We start from the raw sequence: 7,313 nt of genomic DNA, 5'->3' as shown, positions 1-7,313 counted from the left end.
CCTGTGCGCGCGAGCCCGCGCCCTTGGCCCCGCCCTCCTCGCCTCTCCCAGCCGCTGCCCTGCGCCGCTCCCTCCCGAGAGGCCTTCAGAGAGCATGGAGGGGTCAGGAGGGAGACAAAAAGTAAGCGAGGTATAGAGGGAACGTTTTTGGCCTGATGAACTTTTATGTACAGGGGACGAAGGCGCAGTCTTTCTTGCCAGAGGTGCGGCTGCGCCCTTTTCTTGGAAACGGAAGAACCTTTTCTTAGCTGCCTTATAGTGTTACTTGACTTCACACCCTAATTTTAAATTCTTTAAGAATCAGCCCGCTTCTCTTCACTTTTGTGGCTTTACATCGACTACCACCTTGCTAGCAATAGGTATGTTGGAAGGTGTCTACTACAGAGCCCTGGACTCCATATTATGCTAGGATCCACTGTAGCCCCCTGGCAAGGAGTGGGCTGACCCTTTTCTTGTATGCCTCCCACGGTGGGAGTCTCAGCACTGTTCTTGGAAAGTTGTTGAGTGGATTCCTGGATTATCTGTTGATGAATGGCTCGGCTTTTGAAAGGCTGACAAAGTATAAATTGAAGGAAAGAACCCTTTTCGTCCCACGGAGCAGTCTTTCCCAAAGTGGGTAAGTGGGTTCTGCTCATCTCCAGCCCCTACAGATGCCCGAGTGCAGGTGGAGGCGGGGCTAGATCCGAAGATCAAATGAATCTGGGGAAACAGACACAGTATAATTACTTTCCGGTGCACTTACAGGCTTAAGAACTGTGTTTTACTTTGTATCATTGTGTAGTTCTCAAAGTTATTTGACCTGAAGGGTGGCAGGCCAAAATGTGCCCCTTTGACATAAGGGTTATTTTAAATTAAAGGTGCTTGAACAACAGCGGAAACAAGAAGATCACTCTGATCCTCTTTTTTCTTCCTCAAAGTGGAAGATGAAACTCCTGAGTCAAAGATGTCGTCCATATTCTGGGAGGCAAGAAACATTCTTCTCACCGGAGATAGGGAGTGAAGGACCGAGGCAGTTTATACACATACATCTTGTTAAGCTAACTCTGATCTTCCTAGTCTCGTCACTGTTATCTGACCCAGCTCAAGCCCCCTTTCCATTATTTACCACCCTTTGTCCAACTTCGTATATAAATGTTCAGTTCTAACTGCTTCTTTGGATCTTCCTTCTCCTATAAGGGCTGCTGTGTACATGTAAAAAATCTGTATGCTTCGCCCATTCATCTATGTCAATTTGATTCTCAGTCCCAGCCAGAAACCCTAAAAGGGTGGCAGTAAAGTTTCACCTCCCCTACACACCACACAACTCTCTTCCTGAGAAATGGCTATTGCCGTCCTGGGGCATTAGTGTTTCAACTCACACACTTTCGATAAACGCTGCATAAAAGTCCTCGAACACTCACCTTCAATCATTTCTCTATTACAAATGTTTGCAAAGTTCTGTAGTGTTTACACAAAGCTTTCACATGAGTCATCTCATTTGACCCTCACAATTATGATGTAACTGTTATTATCCCTGTTTTACAGCTGAAAATATTGAGAGTTAAACAAAGAGTGGTTACCTGCGTATAGAGTCAAGACTGACTCTGGACTTCAGACTCCAAGGCTCTTAAATATATATTATATAAAATGTGTGTGTGTGTGTGTGTGTATACATATATGATGTGCTCTATTTAAAGGTCAAATGAGAGAATATGTATATTCTCTCTGACACTTTGTATTAGAAAAACTCAGTTTCCTGCCTGTTGTAGGGAAAACTCAGTTCTTTCCTCCTCTATTTCTCTTGCCCCTGTATCTCCTTTACTCCTCACATAAAACATTTCCTTTCCAACATTTCTTGTCACCAGATATGTGGAGGTGTTCCCCCCACACCAAGCAATTCACTGCAACACCTGATAGATGTCCCACAATTCAACTCAATTCTGACATTACTCACCCGGAGAGAGCATCAGATCCCACAGGCGAAGGGCTCAGTCCCACACGACTGTCTTCCTGCACCCCACCCCCGACATCACATGCCGGGTTGTGCTTCTGACCAACCAGCTATAGATCAGAGGTTCCAATGACACACACACACCCCCCACTCCTTGGGTCCAATGAATTTGCTAGAGCAGCTTACAGAACACAGAGAAATGCTTACTTAGTTTCACCAGTTTATTACAGGATATGATAAAAGACACAGATGAACAGCCAGATGAAGAGAGATATATAGGGCAAGGTCTGGGAGGGTCTCCATGGACTTGGGGTGCATCACCCTTCCAGTGCGGATGTATATGCCAACCTGGAAGGTCCTCAAACCTTGCACTACTGGGATTTTATGGCGGCTTCCTCACATAGGCACGATCATTTATTAGCCCCGCTTTCAGCCATTCTCCCTTCTTTGGAGGATGGGGCGTAGGCAGAAAATTGCAAGATTTTAATCATGGCTTGGTGTCTCTGGTGACCATCCCTCAACCAGGTGCCATCCAGGAGCCCACACAGAGTCAACTAGTGCTCTTATCACTTGGAAGTTTATAAGGGTTTTAGGAGCTCTGAGCCAGGAACCTGGGGCAGAGACAGATATTTATTTTCTATCATCTCACAGCTTTTAATAGAGCACATCCTTGGCTGGGAACCTAGATGCATGTGTTAGGTCTCAAGGTGAGGGACCTTTACCTATCCTTTGCTCCCCAGCAGCACCTGACGTCATAGTGCAGGGCATAAAAGTGTCACTCACATGTGCTGAGGGGAAAAAGAATGAGTCAATGTGTGCATGCTCAGTAGTACTTATTAAACTGGACTGAGTCCTTCCGTCCCTAACTGAACAATCTTACCAACCTCCTTGCTGATGCACAAGTCCCAAGAGAAAGCATTCCCTGAACTGTTCACCATTTCCTTCCTTCTTCCACCTAAAATGGTGTTCTTAGAAGAACACTTCTGTCGACAAAGGTAGTTCTTTGAAAACATTGAAACTGTGTCCTTTGTTTTCCTTGAAACGGGCCTCCTTCCTGTCCCAGAGGCAAGATAAGAATAGAGGATACTATACACCTTTCTTTGTGCCCTTGTATTTTAAACTCTTCCCATAAAGTGACGATTGTTGCAACATTCCGAATGGCTTTGGTTGGCTTATTTTTAATGTGAAATATTAATGTTTAATGTCGTACATTCTTTGAAGCAGATCTGAGGAGAAAAATAAAATTGGGTTGATGCAGATAACGTTGCTGCTTAGATTTTCCTACTTATGTTCTTTGATTTGAGAGACCAATCACCTCAACCCTGTCCCAATCCCTTTTCATTCATCCTGCATTTAGTGCGGTTTATAAATGACAGGTGACTCAGTCCAGCCCTTAGCCTCCCCTCCCACTACCCGTTTTTGGGTACATTTTTGACCTTCTGAACCAACTGCTGTTCCCTCAATTGCCAAATTTGCACTCCCGTCTCCCTTACCTCTATGGTATGGGTATTAGTTGGCAAATTCATGTTCATTCAGCTGAAGTATCACCTCTTCTGGAAGATGAAGTGCCATCACAGCATCCCAGAGTGAACTGGGTGCCTAACCCCGGCACTCCCGCCACCAGACACCCATCTCTATCATAGCACCTATATGATCATTGTAATTGTTGGCTTCTCTGCCCTCCTCCTAACTTCAGTCCATGTGAGTTTCCAGTAGGCAGGAATTGTAACTTCCTGAGCCTAGCACCTGACACACAGAAGGCTTTCAAATATTTGTTGAAAAATGAGGGAAAAAAAGTCTTTAAAAAAATATAAAGTCCTAGAATGCTCGTGAAGCAATATCACAAACACAAATGGTCATATGAATAAAATGGGGGTGGCAGACAGATTTCTGCTTCCTCCCAAATTATTTTCTTCTCATTTCCTGCCTTAGAAAAGCATTCATTCATTTATGTACTTGTTCAACTAACATTCTTGAGTACCAGTGGTATATCAGGAGCAATCCTAAGCGCTTGCTTCAGAGGGAAAGTGATATTTCTGCAGAGCCATGAATGCTGACCAAACTTCCGTTCCTTTTCCTGAACACAACGCTGAATTGCTTTGTCCATTCTCCCTTTACGTGGGGTCAGTTCTCACCAATGGAATTGGAGGAGAGGTAGAGTTTTACTTCTGGGTCGAGGCAATTAAGACCTGGTGAGCCTTCTCCCCACTCTCCCCTTCCTTGACCACCTTGGACCATTGCTGAAGCTGCAAAGGTGGCCAGATGGAAGTCCAGATCCCTGGTTGACTTCACAGAACAAAGCTCTCCCCACCACCCACTAACCTTGATTGGATTGTGATGGGAGTGAAAAATAAACTTTACGGTGTGAACTACTAACATTTAGGGAGTTTTTCCCCAGGAGGTAGCTTTACTTACCCTGATTAACACTGTCAGAAATGATGGCATAAAGATTACATAAGACACCAGAAAATGTCTCCTGCTCTAGGCATTGCACAGGGAGACACGGAAGATGAAAATTTATCAAAGATATTAAGGCCACAGAGACTTAAATTTGTCCCAAGTGGACAAATAGCCATCTTTATGGATACTCAGCTCTTTGTGCTCTTTTTTGGGTGGCCACCTGATCAGAATGCTGGTATCTGGACCTGAAAACTGGCACAGAGTCACCATCACATCATCTTCATCATCTTCATTAGCCCTTGTGAATCTCTTTCATGCACTTTGAAGAATTTTCCCGAGCGAGCTTCAGGAGGGGTGGTGTCACTCAGAGTATATAGTTGACCCTTGAACAATACAGGTTTGAAGTGCATGGGTCTACTTACACGTGAATTTGTTACAGGTGCTGGAAATGCATCTTCTCTCCCTTATGATTTTTAGTAACATTTTTCTCCCCCAGCTTACTTCATTGTAAGGATATAGCATATAATACATACAACATACAAAATACGTGTGAATTGACTGTTTATGTTATCAGTTAGGCTTCCAGTCAACAGGAGACTATTAGTAGTTAAAGTTTTGGGGAGTCAAAAGTTATACCCAGGGCGCCTGGGTGGCTCAGTCAGTTAAGCGTCCGACTCTTGATTTTGGCTCAGGTCATGATCTTATGGTTAATAAGATTAAGCCCTGTCTCAAGGCTCTGCACTAACAGTACGGAGCCTGGTTGAGATTCTCTCTCTCCCTCTCTGTCTCTGCCCCTCTGCTGTTCTCTCTCTCTCTCTCTCAAAAATAAATAAATAAACATTAAAAAGAAGTTATATCCAGATGTTGGACTGCCCAGCAGGCCCGTATCCCTAAACCTGCCTTGTTCAAGGGTCAAGTATATATTGAGAGATAGAACATAGGAGTGAGAAGATAGCTCTGAAGGCTCTTGAGTATCCCACCTGCAAGTGTGTCTACTAATCTCCAGGACACATGATGAATAAACCAGGGACTGTTTGTGGTACAGTGCGCTGCTTCTTTTTTTTTTTTTTTTTTTTTTTTTTTTTTTCTTTTCCTTCTCCCATCCTCTTCTTTCCTGGGTAACTAGTACCCACCAAAGCTAAGGTAACAATGGGAAAATGGCTGCTCATAGATGCTCCACCAAGAGACCTAGCATGATGAAGTCCTCTTCCCAGTGCCCTTGCCCCAAAGCCCTTCCCCCAACACATTACTATCCTCCTCCCCCTCCAAGCCCCATTAATGGATGAAACTTCATAGCACCAAAAGTCTGACAGTTTCACAGACGCCTAAACTATTCAGCCCCTAGGACAAGAGGTAATAACACCAGTGGGACCATAGGGAGGTTATAAAAGAGGAGAGGAAGAGAGGATTCAGGAAAAAAGAGGATTTTCTACCAACCACCCCATCAACTCACCCAGACTGGGAAGCTGGTCCAAAAAGGATGAAGGACATGTGGAGCACATCGTGGGGAACTGCCCCAGAATTCCAGAACAAATGCCCCCATACTCACTTAATAAAGAAGAGAAACATCTAAATTCCTACTTCCTGTGAACTCTGCATGGATTGGAAGAAATGATTCAAACCTAAACTTAAATGTCTTTGCATTCTTCTGGACTCCCACGTACAATGGCTTAAGCTGTGTCAATTTGCTTAAGCTGGAACTACACCTTCCAAATTTTCTTTGCCTAAATATGGCGCTATGTTAGAAGAATGGGGACAAGATTTGGAAGGTATAAATGAAACAGAGCTTTTCCTCTTGGAAGATCCCCACGATCACAGTGGCAGACACACAGAGATGCTGTCAGGGTCCAGAGCCTGTCCTTACTTTCCGTGTCTTCCTCTTCTTCCTCACAACTGGCCCTGTTCACTACCTAAGTCCAGGCCCTCCTCCAAAGCTTGGCTGAAGACCTACAGAGCTGAGAACTATCCATGGATTTTTCCACAGGTCTTCTATGGATTCTGCTTGAGTAGCTAGGTGTGCCCAGTTTCCTAGATGCTTTGCAAAGTCTGACCCTATAAGTTCACCTGCACCAGGACTTCACAGGGGGCCGTTTAGACTTTGATCCTTCAACCCCACTTCCAGATCTTTATTCCCCCAAGTTTCCCCACAATCCTGTAAGATTGTATGCTTACCTCAGTCACGCTCTAGTGATTCTGCTTCCCTGGCTGAAGCCCTCTGATTCACCAGGCATGTCCTCGGCTGCCCAACAGGATGATTCGCTGGATATTATACCTTCCTTCCCTTCCCCTATGAAAGAAAAAGTGCTGGTGTTATAAGTAGGAGCTACAACCATCTGAGTAGAATCGCACACTGATAGGGGTCTCCCTGAGAGATGGTAGTTATTGAGTTGCTTGCTGGCTTCCCAGTACGACTTTACTGGAGTATGGAACCTGACTTTTGGGTTTTCAAGCTTAGAAACTTGCTTCTTTTCCCCGTTAGCGTTTTAAGTGAAACTCTGTTGAAGAGGAAGTCTCAGTCAAGCTCATTAGGGACTGAAGTAGACAATAGGTTCTACCAATATCAATAGGGCCCATCTATGAACAGAACATGAGACAAAGAATGGTTGCAGGCCCCAGACACTTCTATCTCATGGTCCAAACACTATACCATACCTTGCTGAAACAACCATATAGGAAGGTGAGTGATCATCAGAAGGTTGCCTGGGGAGAGACGTGGAACCAAAATCAGAGGAATTAGGAGAAATACTGAGGGATCAATAGCACCGAGTTATGATAGCCATCATCACTACCACAGGACAGACTAGCATGTCACAGCTGCAGACATCTGGTGTGGCTTCCGTCACCAAGGGTAGTCATAGGCCCTCTTCTCTGTGGTAGCTTACAGTAGTGGGCCCAGCCCTTCATCCCTCACTGTACCCATACTCTTTGCCATGACTTTGAATTTCCTTCCACTCCAGCAGCGGATTCGATTTCCCAAGCCCTT

Source organism: Crocuta crocuta, unplaced genomic scaffold, assembly GCF_008692635.1.
Source record: "Crocuta crocuta isolate KB4526 unplaced genomic scaffold, BGI_CrCroc_1.0 scaffold299, whole genome shotgun sequence".
NCBI lineage: Eukaryota > Metazoa > Chordata > Mammalia > Carnivora > Hyaenidae > Crocuta > Crocuta crocuta.
This window is presented reverse-complemented; position numbering follows the sequence as displayed.